The following is a 21,600-nucleotide window of genomic DNA, read 5'->3' as shown; positions in this document are numbered from 1 at the left end:
TGCCTGTGCTATGCATTTCAAGAGTTTTCAGTGATAACAGTTCTGTAGTTGCAAGGTTACATTTTAAACAATGATTAGAGTGCTTGTAGTGATGCAGATAGCTTTAATTTAAACTGTCAGCTATTTCAGGAGGCTGTAAGAACATTTGAATAATCTTGCCGGGGTATAAACTAAGGCAGTAGGTTAACGATTAATAATTAACTGTAATCTTACTTAAAGGAGTTAATAATGTGTGACAGGTATCCCTCTTAAATTTCTCCATTTAAATTATTCAAAATTAATGGACTACTTACTGAGAGGGGTCAATAGAAAATATGCTATTTTTTTTAAAAAGTATTATTCTGAGGCAGTACAAGAGCTAGCAATTCCAAGAAAAATCATGATTATAAAGGCAAGGTTTCTGTGAAGTGCATTGTAAAATATGTTTAATTCATTCTCTTCCTCTTGTTCACATTCCTTTTATTGCTGCATATTGCACCTGCTGCAATGCAGTATGGAGAGCAATACCAAGATGGGCTTCCATTACACCAAGGCAGGTTGGCATATCATCTCCTCACCGTTAGTCGCGAATTCTCCATCTGTTCACCATCTCTGCAGGATACAGATCTTAGCCTCTGTATTAGATGCACCAGGCTGTGTTTCAGGTGGATGCCTCACCATAGACCATCTGCTTCTGTTATGGATGCAGGCTATAGCAACCCAGGTATCCATCGGAAGCCAATTTCTTTCCAGATTAGATTTATTAGACATCAAGAAAAACATTGATATTCTCACATGCTCAGAAACATTAGGCACAAAAGTCAATATACATGTGATTGGTCATATGGTGCTTGCAATAATAAGCTTCCACATGCAAATTTAACGCAAGCTACACAAGGCACCAATTCAGCTACTGGTTCAATACAATGTGGAAAGAAATAAAAGCAAAAGATGCTGGAAATCTGAAACAAAAAGAAAACAAAGTACTGGAATTCAGGTCTGGTAGCATCTGTAGAAAGATACCTGCAGACTCTTACACCTGCTTGTGTTTAGGGCAGCAATGAAGGTCCTCCCTCTTTCTGTCCTTGGCTACCTTTGCTATGCTGCCCCAGGTGTGGCTCGCAGTCCTCATTTCTGTCTCTGCGGTACAACGTCAATTTGTCTTTGGGCTCCTGCATTTCTTCCATCCTTCAGCGATCCAACTGTGCTGACTCGATGGAGTTGGTGTCTTTTCCTATCATGTGCACAATCCATCTCCAACGTTTCCTCATGATGATTGTGACTGTGGCCTCTTGATGACACTGAAGGAGTAGGGTGTGGTTCTTCTGATCTTTCTTGGCCAGAAGATACAGAGGATCAGAGCAAAGGCACAAAAATCGCATGGCACCATTACAAGGTTGGACAGTGTGCCATTCTACTGTTGGGTTTTGCCTTTCTGATGAAATGTTATACAAGGTCCAACCTCATACAATCAGCCAGTTTTCTTGACACTTATTTTGATAACTATGGACATCAATACTCTCAAGAACACTAGCCAATTATATCAGCCAAAAATCAGAGTCTGGTTGTTCATCGCAAACTTTCAGCACATTCTCCAAAATTACTAACTTCAAAATGACTTAATTTGTTGTAAAGTTCTTCGGCTAGTTAGAAGTTGTGAAAGCTACAAAATCAATATTAATTCTTTCCATTCAAAGATCAAAACACTGAATGGGTAAACTCCACTGTGCAAAATTTGCAAAGTACCAGACAATGCACTTTAAACACATTTTCTAAGAGGCATTTCTGCTATACATTAAGCTGGTGTAATAACCACCACTGCAATACGGTAAACATCGTGGGCCATCTTTTACTCAGCAAGTTCTCACATGTAATACCCTTGTGTTGCAGTGTAGATTTAAGGTTGAACATAGACCAAGGCATTGGGAGAGTTGGTTCAGACATCTTAACCACCAACCAAGCCAAAGGACCATATCCCAGTTTAATATCGCACCAGGGAATCTGCACACAAACTCAGTGTGTTACTGAGTAGAGGTTTATTAGTTCAGAGAGCTTCAAAATGAGGCCTTAAAGGCAAAGCCTTCACAGCCAGAATCCTCACAACACCCTGAGAAAAATAAAGTTTTCTCTTTAAAAAGTAATGTATTCAGATAACGAAATCTGTTATATGTCAAATTACCACGATTTTGACATTAATTCGCACACAGACAAAAAGGTTGCATCCTACCATTGCACACCGTTAAACTGAACTGGATTGTACCTTTAAAGAAAACGGATCCCGGAACGGTTTCTAAAGGCTTAGTTACAAACAAAAAATTCAAATTAGGATAATCAATACATAGATATCACCACCTAAACTGCAGCTAAAGAGCAGAATTATTGATTATTACAAATCTGAGATCCACAACATGTTTTCATCTAACCTTATTTTAAAATCATCTCTCTCAACTAGATCAATATTATTCACTTAATTATATCCCTATTGATTTTTGTGACCATTCAACACTGGACAATACTGCTAGTATCTCAGATACATGGCTTCCTAAACAAATGGTTAGCACATGCTACACATCCAACTTAATATATAACTTGAAAAATCAGAATTAAAACTGGTACATTCCCACTTTCTTACCCCTACCTAATTCCCAAATTCATTGAAAGTCAACAATTAAATGGTAGTAAAACCTTAGTCTGGATTGAAACGTATAAAAATTGTTGAAATGTATAAAATTCTAAAGGGATTGGACAGGCTAGATGCAGGAAGATTGTTTCTAATGTTGGGGAAGTCCAGAACGAGGGGTCACAGTTTAAGGATAAAGGGGAAGCCTTTTAGGACCGAGATGAGGAAAAACATCTTCACACAGAGAGTGGTAAATCTGTGGAATTCTCTGCCACAGGAAACAGCTGAGGCCAGTTCATTGGCTATATTTAAGAGGAAGTTAGATATGGCCTTGTGGCTAAAGGGATCAGGGGGTATAGAGAGAAAGCAGGTACAGGGTTCTGAGTTGGATGATCAGCTATGTTCATACTGAATGGCAGTGCAGGCTCGAAGGGCCGAAGGGCCTACTCCTGCACCTATTTTCTATGTTTCTATTGCAACTGGTTGAAGACACAAACCATATGAATCTACCGCTTATCATTAAGAGACAGATCCAATCTGAATATGTGGATCAGATAACAAATGGTATGTCCAAGTAGGCACCTATTTGAAATAAACAGTTCTTGAAATCTACTCATAAATGAGCAGCAAATGGAATGTAAAGGTGAATTTAGTGGAACCTATTCTTCATTTACACTCAGCTCTTCAAGCTTTTGTTTATTCTGCTTGGATCTGCCACTGAACCAGCCCAGTTTATTAAAAGTATTGCCTGCAAAACAATTTTTAAGATACAAGAAGAAATTTAAAATATATAGATTAGCTATTTGTCACATGTACTGTACAACAAAACTTAGTGAACTGTGGCACAGACCTGACCAGTTCACCACATTCCATCTGCCATCTTCAACAGTTGCAAACTACCAAACACATCTTTACTTCCCCCATTACTCTCCACAGGATTCCCTTATTCATTCATCCCGCCCCACTAATCTCCCTCTTGACACTTACCTCTGCAAACAGAAGTGCTGTACCTGCCCATTCACCACCTCCCTCAGGGCCCCAAACAGTCCTTCCAGGTGAGGCAATGCTTAACCTGCAAATCTGTTGGCATCATCTACTGTATCCAGTACACCAATGTAGCTTTCTTTATATTGGTGAGACCAGTCACAGACAGGTGCTCAATAAAGTAATCCCCCACCACGTATATTTTTAAAAAATCCAATCCCCATTCCTATATGTCAGTCCATGGCACCCTCTACAGCCACAGCGAGGCCATTCTCAGATTGCAGCAGCACCATCACATATAGCCTCCAACCTGAAGGCATAAATATCAGTTTCTCTAACTTTCAGTAATTTCCACCCCCTTCTTCCATTCCCCACTCTGGCTCCTGTCATTACTCTTTTCTTCGCTGGTCTATTAACTCCCCTTGGTGCCCTTCTTCCCTTTCTTCCATGGTCCACTTCCCTCCTACCCTTTATCACCTACCACCTTCCAGCTTCGTCCCTCCCCTTTGCCCACCCACACACTTTCTCCTCTCACCTAACTTCTACTCCTCCTCCACCCACTTTTGATGATCACCCATTCCTTTGCAATCCTGATAAAGGGTCTCCGCCTGAAACAGTCATTATTTATTCCTTTCCTTTGATGCTGCCTGACCTACAGGGTTCCTCCAGCATTTTGTGTGTGGGTGGTGCTCTGGATTTCCAGCATTCACAGAAACTAGTGTTTGCGAAATTCATCATTTGCATCGGTGACCAACACGGCCTGAGGATATGCTGGGGAGCACTCCGCAAGAGTCACTATGCTTCTCTCACCAACGTGGCATAAAGTATGTCACAATTTACTATCCACTAGTCTTTGGAATATATATGGGAGGAAACCTACAATGTCACATCGAAAATGTACAAACTCCTTATACCCAGCAACAAGAAATGAACCCAAGTTGCTGGTGCTGTAAAGCTTTGCAATAACCACTACACTGCTGTGCTATATGCCTCACCTGAAAGGAAACTTTTAAATTAGTAGATCACTACCACAAGTAGTGTTTTCCCCACATTTGGGATGCAATTCAAATAATTTTAAATAAGTTCAGCCTCAAGATTTCTGACTGCCTTCATGAATGGGTTTAGTACCACTGGTTCAATTTGGGAACAAAATCTGATAAACTCACCCGCTCAAAATATATAGAAGTTATTTTTTATTACTACATTTAAGATATTGGGCAAGGACACTTAAAAGGAAAAAAATTGCATCCCTCCAGGTTAACCAAATGATCCAAACGAATCTCCGTTTTCTTTGAAAGGAAGCTTTCCTTTCACAGACACATCCACAAGGTCATGGGGCTACAGCACAATGGAATGTGCTCAGTTCCTCTTTCAGTCTTGCTTTCATTCATTTCATGCTGACAGTGAACATGTTTTGAGTGGATTGAAGCAGAATGCATTTCATATGTTCAGAAGCATCTGCAATACCATGATCATGGAAACTATAATGACAAGTGTTAGTCACTAGATGTTATTCTGCTTCATAACATCAGCAGCCAGCTGACACCAGGAGACATATTTATGTTTATTTGAATCACTGTTCATGCCCATACTCTCTGAAATCAATCATTTGAATCGCATTCCCGCTGGAACATTTGTAGAAAAGAATGGCTGTGGTCCTGACACTGAAAGTGGTGTCACTTTGTTGCTCTATAGAAATTGTTACAGGGTTCTTGCTGCTTTGCTTTCCAGCTGTGCATTGCCTGCTCTCGTAATAGACAGCATAGTCGGTGATGCACAGACATGATCAAGCTTTGGAAAGGCACTGTTAACAGAAGTGGAACTGACAATTTTCCCCAATTGGGAATTTGGTACTATTGTTAACAATGACAACCAAGTCACGAGAATGTAGATCTAGAAAATAAACACTAATGTTAACTCATGGCCCTTGGAGAATCATAATGGATCTAGCTGATTTGATATAGTTCAGAATGGCATGCAATCACACCGTGTTCAACTAGGTAATTGTACCTGGGAACCAAAGTTCTCACTTAACAGTTGTTAGTTTATAATGTTTCCTTGATTAACTGAAGATGTTTACAAGGAGTCACACTGGCGATTACATTTCACTTAATGCAAAATTGGCGATACAGTCGTTGCAATGTGAGATCTTTGCATGCCTTGGATTACTGTGGCATCATTGGATACATTTCCATTCATCTGTTATGCACTGGTCTGAAATTGCCTGCTCTGTTGCAACTTTGATTTCATTAAGTGTCCAAAATTTCTCACATCAAGTTAGAATTGGACTACAGTGACTGTCTGTTGAATGTTTGTTTACTTGCCCAGCCAAGTGGCTGGTTCACAATTTGAAAATATTCACTTTTCCGTGGTCAGGTGCAGGGAACAAACAAACTAAATCACCACAGTTGTTGTCAACCTCTGCCTCAGCTTTATCAGCTGCTACATGTCCTGGTAAAATTTGATGTATTGATCTGCAAACTGATGCAATGGTTGAACACGGCACAGGACTTGCAGTTCCCCTTAGTGGGAACTTATTGTGAGGACAGCTCCCACCACAGCATTATACCAACTCAGTGTTCCTTATCAGTTTTGATCAAAAAGGCTCCATGGCATAATTTCACCTTTCATCCTTTTCAGTGATAGAGATCTTTTAGCCTCAGTTGCTCTATTTGCCAAAATTAAAAATGAGAGTGATCTTGACAACTCAAACATTTCTGACAGTTTGCTACCTTGCTTGATGAAGTTTCTTTATGCATGCTTTAATATATTAAACGTTGTCATACCTGTGTGGAGGCTGGGGGAGGGAAGCAAGAGTTGTGGGCAATGCTCCCTCCACTTTGCAATGATTAGTGTGTGCAAAAAAATTTTGTGCTGTGCAGTTTTTCACCCAGTGACAACAATGTGTGCATGTGTGAATAATTTCTTCAATAAAAACCACATAAATAAGCCAGTTCTAAAACCTGCAGACAAATCCATTGCAAACTGTGCCGTCAACACTGCCCACATCAGAAACAGAAAATGGAAGTGTAATTATGTATGATCAGGAAATATACTTAACATGCCAACGAGGTACAGGGCGACAACTGTTTGAGCTGGTAGCAAAAAAATGTCTGTGCGTGCACACCTTAGAGAGAACATCAGTAATGGGGAATAATCTTTTACTACCTGGCAAGCATCTAACAACGAAGTCCAGTCTAATGGAATTATTTCTACTGATAGGAGAAGGGGCAGCTCAAAGGGTCACTCTTGTCTTAAAACCAGTTGCTCCATGCAGATGGGGTTCATCAGCTGAGGTTGCCAGCTCATCTGCAAGAAAGAAAACTGATCTCAAAGTTCCATTTCCTTGCATCTATACCCACTGGGTAGGCAGTGTGTGGACCTAGACATGTGCTCTGCATTGTTAAATTGCCCAGAGAGTTCAAGGAGTTAGAACAAACTTCCAAATTGCAGACTGAGAATTCGGCCTTGCATTTTGCACCAGATTAAACAGATCAACTCAATGAAGTGAATGGGAAGAAACAGTTGTTAGCAGAGAATGGCAGACAGACCTTTGATTAAATGAGGTAGTCAAAAGGCATTGACTCATTTTCTGCATTGTGTAAGAAATTTTTTTTAAAATCTATTTTGTGATGCTTTGATATTCACAAGCTTTCAGCTTCACTGAAAGCACTGACAGCTGGTGAGCTTGGGGTAGTCATGCAGACACTCACTACTTTTCCGAGCTACTGTGCCAAATGGATGCCTGCACTATGAAGAAACTCATCCCAATGTTGGAAGTGCAGGTAGTCAGAACTTCCAGCATAGGACCATGCCAGGATCACATCAGTGAATGGCACGATCTTAGGTAATCCATGATCTACCCCATTAAGACCAACTAGTTTGACATGCAAAATCCTTTTCAAAATATATAATAGTACAGTTGACTAGTCAGAGCAATTATATCTAGCAAGTGAATCTATAACTGCCGAGTCAAGAAAGCCCAAACCAGTGGAAAGTAAGCTTTCTATTTGCATGCCAAGTTTTAAATTGCTCTTTGTAATTAAGACTATTGGCTTTAAAGGCTGGTCTATAGATTTACTGTTTGCTCACTGTACAATTTAGTCTGATTTAGCAAGTAGATCTTTTGAATCTACTTAGGTTTATAGTCCCTAATCTTGTCGAAATGCACAATTTTGGTTTAATAGATGTGACGATGAATAGTGATTCCCTGTGGATTAGCAATGTGAATGGAGGGGGCAGCTTGAATGTAATCAAAACACGGGAGAAATTGGAATTTCAATCCCACAAATCCCCAGGACCCATTCTAAAGATTGAAGTTGATGTACTGGATTGTGAACGTGTTGGTTCTCATTTTCAAAATCCTATGGATTATAGGATCATTCTCATGGACTGTTCATTCAATTGTTGAGCACCGTCAAGTCATCATTGACTCCCGGCCACTCTATGGATAGTGTAGTTGTCCACAGGGTTTTCATGGTAAGATACAGAAGTAGATTGCCAGGCCTTTCTTCTGTGCAGATGCTGCTGTCGCCAGGTTAGGACCCGACTGGATTTGAACTCAGGACCAGCAAATGCAACTTCACTATTTAAGAAGCAAGAGAAAACAGAGATTAGAGATTCAACAACTTGGTGGCAGGTTAAATACCAAAATTTATTGCCAAATATTGAAAATAGTAATGGCATTAGAAAATGATAACAGGATTAGCATAATCATCATTGATTTAGGAAAATTCACACTCAAATTATTCAAGTTTGAGGTGTTAGAAACGAGCAGATGTAACACATTAATATTAAAGGCCTTTTATAAGATACTCAAAGTTAGGATATAACAAGCTGGGGTATAAGTTGGCACAGTTAAGAAGTGTTAACAGGTCATTTGACATTAGGAGGATGTGACTACAGCAGAAATCAGTGCAGGGTCTATAATCAATGGTTTAAGATGAGAATCCAGAGACAAGGCATCAGAAAGTACACTGACAGGATAATTAAGCGGGCAAGAAAGTGTGAAAAATAAATGCAAGTTCTTCCAGTCTGGTAGATTAAAAAGACAGGGTACAGGTGATCCAGATTAAAGTTGGAACCTGACCCTAACCTGCACAGAGCTCAAATTCATGCCAAATAAATCTCAAATTTAAAGAGAGGCATCGGTTCATGGAATCCCATCGGGTTCAAAGAAGCTGTCATCCTTGCACCTGACCTAGATGACTCCAGATCCTTCTATGCCTCAGAAATAGTCCAGTAATCCTTCAGTGTAGGGAACAACTGAAGACCAATGAACACTGAGCTTATTGCTTTGTCCCATGAACAACAAAAAATGTAGTTTTAAATTAGCACTGCACCCACAGTCAAAACAAAACTTATGCACACTGATCCATTAGAATAACTTGGAGTACAATTCATTTTATCTAGTCAATGTTTATGGATCAACTTGGGACAGCTAAAGATATTATCCAAAAAAAAGTGTTCACAACATGTGGGATAATTTATTGGTTCCAGTGTACTCCATGGCATCAGTATGTTCTCACTATAAACTAAAGGCCATGTAAACTAATCAATAAGCTTCAAGACCTTGACCTCAATACCCCCTTGTGCAATTGGATCCTCAACTTCCTCTCTTGCAAACCCCAGTCAGTTTTGATTGGCAACATTTTTTACAACCTCCAGCAGCACAAGTGCATCACAGGGCTGTGTGCTTAGCTCCTGCTCTACTCAATTATAGTTATGACTATAATATATAACACTGAGCACGGGGGCTCCCCAGGGCTGCGTGCTCAGTCCACTTCTGTTCACTCTGCTGACCCACGACTGTGCTGCAACACACAGCTCGAACCATATCATCACGTTCGCCGATGACACGACCGTGGTGGGTCTCATCAGCAAGAACGATGAGTCAGCTTACAGAGAGGAGGTGCAGCGGCTAACGGACTGGTGCAGAGCCAACAACCTGTCTCTAAATGTGAAGAAAACAAAAGAGATGGTTGTTGACTTCAGGAGGGCATGGAGCAACCATTCCCTGCTGAACATCGACGGCTCCTCAGCAGAGATCGTAAAGAGCACCAAATTTCTTGGTGTTCACCTGATGGAGAATCTCACCTGGTCGCTCAACAACAGCTCCATAGCAAAGAAAGTCCAGCAGTCTCTACTTTTTGCGAAGGCTGAGGGAAGTCCATCTCCCACCCCACATCCTCATTACATTCTACAGGGGTTGCATTGAGAGCATCCTGAGCAACTGCATCACTGCCTGGTTCAGAAATTGTACCATCTCAGATCACAAGACCCTGCAGCGGGTAGTGAGGTCAGCTGAGAAGATCATTGGCGTCTCTCTTCCCGCCATCATGGACATTTACACTACACGCTGCATCCGCAGAGGAAACAGCATTATGAAGGACCCCATGCACCCCTCATACAATCTCTTCTTCCTCCTGCCATCTGGGAAAAGGCTCTGAAGCATTCGGGCTCTTACGGCCAGACTATATAACAGTTTCTTCCCCCAAGCTATCAGACTCCTCAATATCCGAAGCCTGGACTGACACCTTGCCCTACTGTCCTGTTTATTATTTATTGTAATGCCGGTACTGTTTTTGTGCACTTTATGCAGTCCAGTGTAGGTCTGTAGTCTAGTATAGCTTTCTCTGTGTTTTTTATTACGTAGTTCAGTCTAGTTTTTGTACTGTGTCATGTGAACCATGGTCCTAAAAAACGTTGTGTCATTTTTACTATGCACTGTACCAGCAGTTATGAACGAAATGACAATAAATGTTGACTTGACTGCGAGGCCAAGTGCAGCTCCAATGCCATATTCAAGTTTGCTGACAATGCTACTGTTGTATATATAAAATCAAAGGGTGATGACAAATCAGCACACGGGAGGGAGCCTGAAAATCTGGCTGAGCTTTGCCACAACAACCTTTTATTCAATGTCCATCCAGCAAGATCAAGGAGATGATCGACTTGAGGAGGAAACTGGAAATCCACGAGTTATTCCTCATTGGGGATTAGCAACTTTAAATTCCTTCCTTGTTAACATTTCAGAGAACCTATCCTGCAATTATGAAGAAAGCACACCAGTGCCTCTACTTTTGTAGAGGTTTGTGAAGATTTAGCATGACATCTAAAAAAAAAATCTGACAAACTTCTATAAATCTGTGGTGTAGTGTAGTGTATATTGACTGGCTGCACCACAGCCTGGAATGGAAATGCCAATGTCTTGCACTGAAAAGCCTACAAAAAGTAGTGGATATGGCCCAATCCATTATGGGTAAAGCCCAGCATTAAGCACATCTACATGGTGCTTTGTTGCAGGAAAGCAACATCCATCATCAGGGACGCCCATCAGCAGTGAGAAGAGAGGTCATGCTCTCTTCTCACTGCTGCCGTCAGAAAGGTGGTACAGAAGCCTCAGAACTCAACAACCAGATCCAGCAACAGTTACTAACCCTCAACACTCAGGCTCTTGAACCAGAGAGGATAACGTTACTCAACTTCACTTGCCCCATCGCAGAATATTCCCATAACCTATGGTCTCACTTTCAAGGACTTTTCAACTCAGGTTCTCAGTATTTATTACTACTGTTTTCCTCCCTTTTTGTATTTGCAGTTTGTCTTTTGCACTGTGGTTGTCTGCCCTGTTGGCGTGGCCCTTCATTGATTCTATTATGTTACTGGATTTACTGATCATGCTCCAAAGAAAGTGAATCTTGAGGTTGAATATGATGACAAATTTCAATAATAAATTTACATTGAACTTTGATACAAATGTCTTGCTTTTGAATGAAAAGACTCCACCTTTAAAAAATAATATTGGAGGGAAAAAAAAGCAAATATGAAAGAGGCAAGTTTGATGCAAGTCTACTTTCCAACAAAGGGTATACAGGAATTATCTTATGTGAACAATATTTGCAGAGTATTTGCACATTCATTTGCACAGTCATTTTGCAGTTTATTATGGCCCATGTTAAAAAAAAATCTGAGCAAATATTCCAAGAATAGGAATGGTGCAAGTACAGGTTGCAGGGTAGTACTGCACATTTCATACTTACATCCAGATTTTTGACAAGTTTTCCCCCTGACCTAGATAAGCTTTTCCAAACATTAGCAAGAATCAATTGCACTGCTGTAACCCAAGTACCTTTCCTCCCTTCAATTTAAATCCGCATCACTGCAGCAAGATACTTTATTCCCATTCTTCCCCTGCTGCAAGCAATAAACTATTCAATAATCAGCTGTTATTAAACACACGTGCAAAGTGCTGGAGGAACTCAGAGGGTCAGGCAGCATCTGTAGAGGGAAATAAACAGTCTATATTTTGGACCGAGGTCCTATGTCGGGATTGGAAAGGAAGGGGGGGGGGGGAAGCCAGAATAAGGTATGATAAGGGAAAGGGGTACAAGCTGGTAGGTGAGGCAAGGTGAGGTGACAGGCAGAGGTGGTAAGGGATATCTGATAGGAGGAAAGTGGACCATGACAAAAAAGGGAAAAGGGACACCAGAGGGACATGATAGGCAGGTGGGAGGAATAGGGGTAAGAGGGGATCCAGGAATGAAAGGGTTACCGCATGATGAACATCTGGCAGCTCTGGTATTTCCTGGAGTTCAGGAGGATGAGAGGGGATCTCAGAAACATTCAGAATGTTAAAAGGCCTGAACAGATTAGATATAGCAAAGTTATTTCCATGGTAGGGGATTCTAGGACAAGAGGGCACAACTTCAGGATTGAAGGACGTCCATTTAGAACAGAGATTAGGAGAAATTACTTTAGTCAGAGGGTGGTAGATCTGCGGAATTTGTTGCCACGAGCGGCTGTGGAGGCCAAGTCACTGGGTGTATTTAAGGAGGAGATAGATAGGTTCTTGATTAGCCAGAGCATCAAAGGGTACGGGGAGAAGGCAGTGGAGTGGGGATGACTGGAAGAACTGGATCAGCCCATGATTGAATGACAGAGCAGACTCAATGGGCCAAATACCCTACTTCTGCTCCTATACCTTATGGACTTAATTGGGCAATTGAAAAAGTGAGGGGGAGGTGCTAGAAATTATCAGAAGTTAGGACAATCGATATTCCCTTCCATAGATACTGACTGACCTGCTTGATATCCTCCAGAATTTTGTGTACGCTGCTCTAGATTTCTAGCATCTGCAGAATCTCTTGCATTTATAGAACAATTCTAGAGTTTTTGGTTTGTTTTAAGAACCTGTTAAATGAAAACCATTAATCTTTTGCGAGTAGTAAATTTTACTATATACTTCATATTAGTTAACAACATCACCTGTGCCATCACTCACTAATGTAATATTTGATTATTCTGCAGACAGTCCCTTTTAAGAACTCTTTTGTAATACCTGTCCAAGTCTTTGGGTATTTATTGAAGCTGGTGGAAATGCCTGAAAATAGTCATCTCAACCTTGCTGGATTCTTCTAAAGTTAACAAAGAAATATCCAAAATGAGTATCATCTTTAAGTTTAATATAATCAAGTATTAAAAAAATTAAACCAAGTGGACTTCAAACTCCCAGATACTCTTTCAAATAGTTGACTTTTAATAAAAAACATCATATAATTTGATTCACATAGCAGATCGTCCAAGAGTTTTTAAGCTCCTATTCTTCCCCCCTACACCAGCCACCAATTGGGGCACAGGATTTGACTGCTACTTTCCATCCACTTGTAAAACCATACAGTAGTTTTAGTGGCTCTACCCAGCAAGCACAATTTAAATTATATCTAGAACAATGTGGTCTTTCAACTTAATGTCACTACTACATTTATCTTCTACTTCAGGCAAATAGGAATGACATCAGCTAAACAGCATTAACTGGACACAGGAGAAGCAAGTGAGACAAAGTTGTTTTTATGAAAGAAAAAATACAGAAGTAAAAAGGAAGAAGTTTCTTTGCTAACGGGAGACAGAGGGGGATTAGATCTGGTTTGCATTATTACAACAAACAGCCAGAAAAGTAATGATGTTCTTCAAACTGTTGTACAATGACAGTAATTGGTGCAAGTAGAAAAAACAGCTGTGGTAGATCATACTTTCAGGCAATTCATTGAAATTATCTCCAGCAGAAAAGTAGTTTTCTCCAAGTTATCCTTCAGGGATAAAGTAACCTCTTAAAACAAAATGCTCAGCTATCAAACAAACTTGGCACTGAACAGGAATTGTTGAATAAAAGTCCAAACTGTAACTGTTGCACAGTTGGGAATTTCCAATGACATGATACTAGAAAAATAAGTGCCAAGTTCCATTTTAAAGATTTAAACATGTGTCGGGCATCTGATTGAATTTAAGCACCCCTCAAGATCCCCAATGCAGTCAGGAATAACATCGAGTAATTGACACAGGGAAAAGGCAGTTCCCCAACTGCATTTATCTGCATGGCATTTATCTTGCACGACTGCTGCTTCAAACAAAACAAGACAAAAAAAGACAAGTTAATTTTTCTTCCCCATCTTTAACTGCGACACTTCAGCAATAAACAAGATCTTTGCTAAATCTCATTTACTCAATGAAGAATTTCATTTTGAATTAGAACTCTGCAATGCCATGGACAAATGACATTTGATTCAGATTTAAGCTAGTCTTTAGTTGCTTTGTAATTCAGTTGCTTTGAAAATCTGTGCAACTCAATGACAAGGGAAAAAATTCAAAAACTGACGCACAGTCCCCACTGTGTAGTCAAATCGCTGCAGTTCCAGTTTGTAAAAATCTCCTCTTCAATTATATTTTTTATTCACCTGTAAATAAACCAGGAGCAGAGTGAACAATGAATACAGTCAGCATTGTCACGAGATAAAGCAATGAAGGAAAGAAAATGCATGGCCAAGTGGGTGGCACACAAGAATGGGCAAGAGAAACCAGCTTAGCCCCTTGCTAAAGACCAATTATACACCTTACAGAAATTAATCTGCAATATCCCTGTAGGTTTTAAACTGACCCATTAGAAATGAATTGAAATACACTCAAACATTCCTACAAACGTACTGTGGAGAGTATTCTGACTCACTGCATCACCATCTAGTATGTCGGGGGGGGGGGGGGCGGTGGAATCTACTGCGCAGGTATGAAAGAAGCTACAGAAAGTTGTAAAGTTAGTCAACTCCATCATGCGTACTAGCCTCTGTAATATCCAAGACATCAAGGAGTTGTGCCTCAAAAAGGCAGCGTCTATCGTTAAGGACCCCTAACACCCAGGACATACCTCTTAATGTCACCATCAGGAAGGAGGTACAGAAGCCTGAAGGCACACTCAGTGACTCAGGAATAGCTCCCCCCCCCCCACCCCACCCATCAGATTTGTGAATGAAATTGAAACCATGAACATTATCTCACTATTCTTCTGTTCTGCACTAATTATTTAACTATTGGTATATACAACTTACTGTAATTTAGTTTCTCCTCTACATCATTTATTGCATTACACTGCTACCACAAAGTAACAAATTAACAAGTTAACATATGCCAATAATATTAAACTCAATTCTGACATACAGCAATTGGATTCCAAAGTGTGGCTTCAGAAGTTTGAAGGCTTACTTCTACTGTTCAGAAACACTTAAGAAGTGGAAAGCGCATCAAATGATGCCCGTTACATACTAAGGTGTTGAAGAATTGAGCGGTACAAGCCAAGCAGAGTGCAAATACAAGCAAGTCTCTAACTTCCACAATACCAACATGTGGGGCAACAGTTATACATATTAAGCAAAATAATCCTTGTAATTTAAGCCTTCTCAGAAACAAGAGGATAAAGGACAGTTTATCAAGGGCAGGGATACTCAATATTTTATGCCATGGAGCCTTACCATTAACCGAGAGATCCGTGGACCCCAGTCTGGGATCTAGGGTATGAATGTAACCAGGCCTATACTGAATCAGGAGGTTCAGTTTACTGAGTCATATCTCAATGGATTCTGACACAGATCTAGAGCTTTGTTTATGCAGCTGCAGTGGTTACCTTTGGGTATTATGTCAGCATGATTTTTTTGATGCAAACTCTGGGGGACGGCTAATAATCAGCAGTGACAGCTAGAATAGATGATCCAGTGTCTGTTTACATGGAGTTTGTTACCAAAGACACCTGAGTACAGCCTGGCATTAGTTAGCAATATAATTAGAGTCAAAGTGTAGTAGATGCAATCCAAGCTTCAGAATTGGAACATATTACGAGCTGATGTTACAGCTCAGTAAAAATTAACTGCATCTCCTATTTGTAAAGGCCAGCTAGGAAGCATGGCCCACAGAGCCTCAATTGTTTAGGTAACTATTAAAAGATTCAACTCATCACCAAGAGCATGAAACTGTCTTCTTGCATTACCTCAACCACCAGACAGTCGAGTAATCCATCACTGGGACTCTGTGGGATGTTGCTGTATAAAAAGGGGCCAGGTAACAGACAGCTTATTCTGATGTAATTTCATGCAACACACCAGTAGATACTTCTGAAGGTCATCAATCACAGAAGTCTTTTTTTAAAGAAAAGGGGTATCAGAGGAAATATATTTGTGAGAAGTCATCCAAGAGAGAAAGAAACAGTACAATCTGGAGAGCACAAAAAGACAAGAGAATCTGCAGATGCTGGAAATCCAAGCAACACACACAAAATGCTGGAAGAATCTAGCAGGTCAGGTAGCATCTATGGAAGAGATTAAACAGTCAAGACTTTGGGACAAGACTCTCCATCATAGAGAGCAGTTCAGGCTCATTAGGAATGGAGCAAGGAACATCAAGAGGCATGAAAGAAACACGGGGTGAACTAAATTCCACTCCTCTGGCTTAGATTTCTGCGATGGACAATTCGTTTATCTGCGTCATTGGTATGTCCTTCATGTTTTAGAAATGGTATGTAATTTGGAAATGTTTAAGATAGAAATCCTCCAAGTTTTAAATGCATTTTAAGAATGTTGTTTGTTTTTAAACACACATCACTAAAAATAAACAAATTGTGTTTTAAACTACTTTGCTAGTTGGGGCATTTTCTCCTTGATTTGAAGAGGGGAATCCACCACATAAATAGTGGATTCTGGTTAATTGGGCCATTGGTTAATTGGAGCAGCCAGTTATTTGGGACAACTCTTTAAAACAAAAACTAATCGAGAAGATAGCTGGGATTCCCTTACTTGGGGGGGGGGGGGCAATACGCTGCTTAATTGGGGCAGGAAATCGCTGCTGAGTTGCGTGGCCATTACGTACCCCACCATGCTTAGAGTGATCAGTTTTTAAAATAGTATTAGTTGCACGTGTTTGTTAGTCGGCGAAAAAATAAGCAGGAAGAATTAGTGATTGTTTTGCTCACAGTTTCAAGCATTCAAGCTTGGAGATGTCAAAAATGGACAGATGAAAATGAAACTAAATCACTACTTTAAGTTAATCATCTTGAATGTAACAATGAAAAAGAAGATTTGGATGCAGTTGTCTAAAGCAGTGTATGAATGCAGTCCATTATCTGCACAGGTGTCTGCACCGATTTTGTTCATTTGCAGTTAAAATAACAGATGAATTCCTCTTGATTCCTCATGATTATCAACGGAGTTTTATAATTCTGTAGAGGCATTGGTAGTGATCTAATTTGTTCTGTATTTCAGTTAAATACTGAAATTGTTATTCAGTTAAACAGTAGTTCAGCCTTTTTAACTATTTCCATGGATCTTCAGCTAATTGGGGCAACTGCTTAATTGAGCCAAAACATGCTGGTCCCAATGTACCCCAAGTAATCAGAATCCATCGTAGGGGGTATTGGTAGCTAAACTCACCATGCTGAATAAATGGGGAAGTGAGTCAGAGACAGAGCATGGGAACAGGCTTTGATACTGTCAAACAATTCAACAAATGCCTTTGTGGTCAGAGTGCCAGCCATGTTAAATTAATTCTAACAGCATCCAATCTATGAGCTCAATTGTCACATTACTAGGGAATTAATGTCTCCTACACAAAGTAAAGATTATAAATGCAAAGTGCAACTATATACATATCATGTACAATTGCACCATAGGAGCAGCTTCTCCTTTGTTTCCTCAATTCCTCAGTCTCTAGAGTCATTCTTCTTGGGACTTTCCTAGGCCTACACTTGAGGAATGGAGCTACCCAAATGGGAATTCCTTGTGGCTTCTGTTGCCAAGGCAGTGTAGGAGATAACAAGTGAGAAAACAGCATGGGGAGAAAGTAGCAACAGTTGCTCACTAGTTTTCTTACTTTATACTGACTAGAATACAAAAGAATACAATGTGGAGGCTTTATAAAGCATTGGTCAGAAGGCACTTGAAGTATCAAGAGCAATTTTGGGCTCCTTGTCCAAGAAAGAATGTGCTGTCATTGGAGAGGATCTACACAAGGTTCACAAAAATGATCCCTGGAATGAAAGGTTTAACAAGCTCCAAGATTGTACTTGTTAGAGTTTAGAAGAAACCTACCAAATACTGAAAGGCCTAGATAAAGTGGATCTGGAGAAGATGTTTCCTACAGTGGGAGAGCCCAAGATCAGAGGGCACAGCCTTAGACTACAAGGACTCCCTTTAGAACAGATAAGGAATTTCTTTAACCGGGAATCTGGAATTTATTGCCACAGATGGCTGTGGATGTCAAGACATTGTATATATTTAAAGCAGAGGTTGATAGGTTCTTTATTAGCAAGGGTGTAAAAGGTTGTGGGTTTAAAGCAAAGAGAAAGGTGTTACGAAGGATAATAAATCAGCCATGAAAGAATTGTGAAGCAAACTCCATGGATCAAATGGCACAATTCTGTTCCTGTGTCTTATGGTCTTAAGCACCATAACCAAATTACTGCATAGATAGACCTGTTTCGATTAGATTTGTGTCGCTCAGTGAGCGGAGGCTCAGCAAGAAGTTGAAACCAGCTATGCGATTTGCTTGAAGCACTCCCAAATTCCATTAATTGATACACTTAAAAAAGATTTCAAAGCTAACCTAGTTACAGCCATTAGGGTTCCTGATTGATTGCATCTTCCCAAATTGGAATGGTGGTTGGCTGCCAAAGGCATTACTGAAATTTGAGTGGAAGATGCACAAGTATTTGTGACAAAACAAGGGAACTTCCAACAACCTATACTAACCAATTGTCAAATGAAATGGGCAGGTTACAAGGTAAGGAGAACCATTCTCAGAGGTACTAATCACTCCATTCCCTGCTGAGCATTGCCGAGTTGAAGTCAGATTAACCCAGACTAATGCTGGACTATCAAGCATCGTGTCTACATTTAATTCTATCAGTATCAAGCACTATAAAGGCTACCACTGTCCATCTCAAGACTAAGAGACATCAGCACTGTGCACGTGCTAAGCAGGATAACCAGACACATGCATTGTAACGTGTTTAAGGTCGTGTTTCATGCTGACACTTCTCTTCAGCTAATTAAAAAATTAACCAATGAATTGAAAAATCAAACACTTAAGATTTAAAAAGTCGGTTTTAATAACAAACAGAAAAGGGAGACCATTCAAACCCCGAGCATGTAAAGAAAATAGTGAAGAGAATACCAAACATTCAATGCTTTGCAGACAGCAATCAATTATTCAACAGAACAGGAAACAGTTTAAAAAGTCATGTTACCAAGTATTAGATCAAACAGTACCAAAAATATCTCAAATAGTTGACATTCTGCAGCTTGTGCACACCCTACAATATTGATGATCTAAATCTGCTAATAAAAAAAAGATATTGTGTAAAAAGTGCGATGGTAAAGCAAAGGGGGATGGGGAACTGAAGAAACAGGCCCATTTCCTCCTCAATACTTCCCTTCCCGTTGCTTTTAAATCACTATGATCTTTCAGGCCGTTTTAAGAAAAGTCTTGTTGTTTTTCTCATTAAAGATTGATCACTTTCATTAATAGTTGAATTTGCACCTTAATTTAATTGAATCACCACAACTAAAAGCAAAAAATTGGCTAGTGACTTGCACCAGATATCCATCCATAGGGTCACTGGGATTAGGGTTTTGGCAGAATTGGGAGACGAAGAGTTTATATACTGCCATGATAATTTCCATTGGTATTTCAATATGCTTCCTATTGCACCAAGTTTCTTCTTAAAATTTAGGGGGGGGGGGTGGAAAAGGAAGTAGTTAGCCTTCGAATTCTTACCGCATGTTACTGTCAATTTTTTTAAATTATCTTTGGCCAATTTACTAACTCATTTTCTATAAATTTAGATCCCAAATAGTTTATACAGAACTGTAATAGCACAAGATTCAAAATGTTAAAGACAAATTTAGTGCTAATCTTTCTAAGTCCTTCACATTAGAAATAGGCCTTTGTTAGAGTGAACAAGCGATTGCCTGCTGTACAAGTGACATGGAGGTTGGAGGACTATAGAACGTTGTTTCGATAATCCACATTGAACTTAAAGGCTTCCTTAAACCCTTCCTCATGATTATTTAATCCACTCAAGCTTCTGTTCTAGCACTGATCCGAGAAAGAGGTTACAGTCTCCTTAATGCACACAAAAGGAAAATGAATTTACTCTGCAACTTCCAAAGGCAGTCCATTCATGCAATGTTGCAAAAAAAAAAGTCTGTGCCCGGTTGTGGGGAGTTGCTGACAAGAGATTCAAGATTACCCTGGCACCAGTGTTTTATTAAGGAAAAGTGGGCATCTATTGCACTGCAGAGTGCTTCATGACACAAGTCAGCACCCTTAGAGAGCCTGGTGAGAGTAGTAGTCATATTCCTCTATATCTAGTTAGTACTAGCTGCATTTGCCTGGTTCCTGAAATAGAGGTCACTTGGATTCACTACCCCTGCTGAATCTTCTCTGCACCAATACAGAAAGCTAGTCAGAAGCAATTCAGATGACTTCATTAATATTTATTCAGCACTATAACAGTGTCACAGAATGGCAAGACAAGATCAACGAACTGGCTTCCTCAGAGTGCAATGCTTCAACAGATTAACCAACCGAGGCTTCACAGCCTGAAATCAATAGCTCAAAAAGCAACTTCAATAGCACCAAGCTAGTATTCCCTCCCCAACACACATTGACAGTAGGGAAAGAGTTCTGTAGTAGTAGCAATAATACAATCTAAACTTTAAAATCCATGCTCACTAAGCCAAACCTACACAGGAATCTGCGATATACAAAATCTATGAACATGCTGTGGTAAATACAATTTGCTAGACGAGACAATGTCACTAGTTGCATCACTGTTTGGTAGGAGTGCACATTGCATCTTACAGCACTTTCCGGGATTTCAGTGCATTAGGATGCACTGCCACTCAAATAGTTTTGTAATACAATCACTGCTGTAACAACCAACTGGCACACAGCAAGTACGTACAAATGGCAATTTGCCACATGACAGCGAAAGTGCCAATACCAGTACAAATCCTCCACAAAGCAAGAGGAAAATACAAAATTGAAGCCATACCCAAAATAAAATACATGCACCTGTTCTCAATAGAATAACTGATTAGTACAAATATGATTCAGTAACATTTTTCATGGAAGGAACTTTTCCATCCTTATTCAGATTGGTCCTTGTGAACACCAGGATGGTCAGTGCCTATTGCCCTCTGAAATGGGGGGGGGGGTGGAGAAGCTTGATTTCAAGGAGCATCTGGGCATGAACAACAAATACTTCCCTTGCCAGTGATGTACACATCCCCTGAAGGAATAAAAAAAGTCTGTGGGTGAGATTGAGAAGCAAGCATTGGCAAAGGCACAGGGGTAACTTGTCTACACTTCAAAATAGTGCTTTGGTTTCTTTTTACATACATCGAAGCCAGCAGATGCAGTCTCATCGAAACAAAAGCATCTCAGGCATTGCAGATTCCAGATTTTGTGCTCACGTCTATAAAATGGGCCTGGAGCCCACAACCCAGTGAGAGTGCTATGCTCTGACCCAAAGACAAAACACATACTACACATGGGCCTGATAGTATCATAAAATCTAATCTCAAGTATTTAAAAAAAACTTCTCATATACGAATGAAGAGTTGTATGCAGCACCTGCCTCACGTCACAAAGTAGGTTTATTGAAGGGGGTTGGGGGAGAAATAGGAGGCATCTGAAAT

At 40.1% G+C, this 21,600-nt stretch overlaps 1 protein-coding gene across 2 annotated transcripts in view; it reads right to left on the bottom strand.

Annotated features, from left to right (window-relative positions):
* The window catches only part of lrrn1 (leucine rich repeat neuronal 1), a 46,043-nt gene that overhangs the window by 22,176 nt on the left and 2,267 nt on the right, over positions 1 to 21,600 (bottom strand). The window contains exon 2 of one of the 2 annotated variants that reach the window (XM_073072435.1): positions 6,752 to 6,892. The exons of the other annotated variant lie outside the window; for it this stretch is intronic. The gene's annotated coding sequence lies outside the window, so the exon portion shown is untranslated. The remainder of the gene's footprint in view (positions 1 to 6,751; positions 6,893 to 21,600) is intronic. 2 annotated transcript variants of the gene reach the window in all.

Source organism: Hemitrygon akajei, chromosome 19 (assembly GCF_048418815.1).
Source record: "Hemitrygon akajei chromosome 19, sHemAka1.3, whole genome shotgun sequence".
NCBI lineage: Eukaryota > Metazoa > Chordata > Chondrichthyes > Myliobatiformes > Dasyatidae > Hemitrygon > Hemitrygon akajei.
Note: the sequence above shows the minus strand (reverse complement) of the source record. Positions and strands in the feature narration are given on the sequence as shown.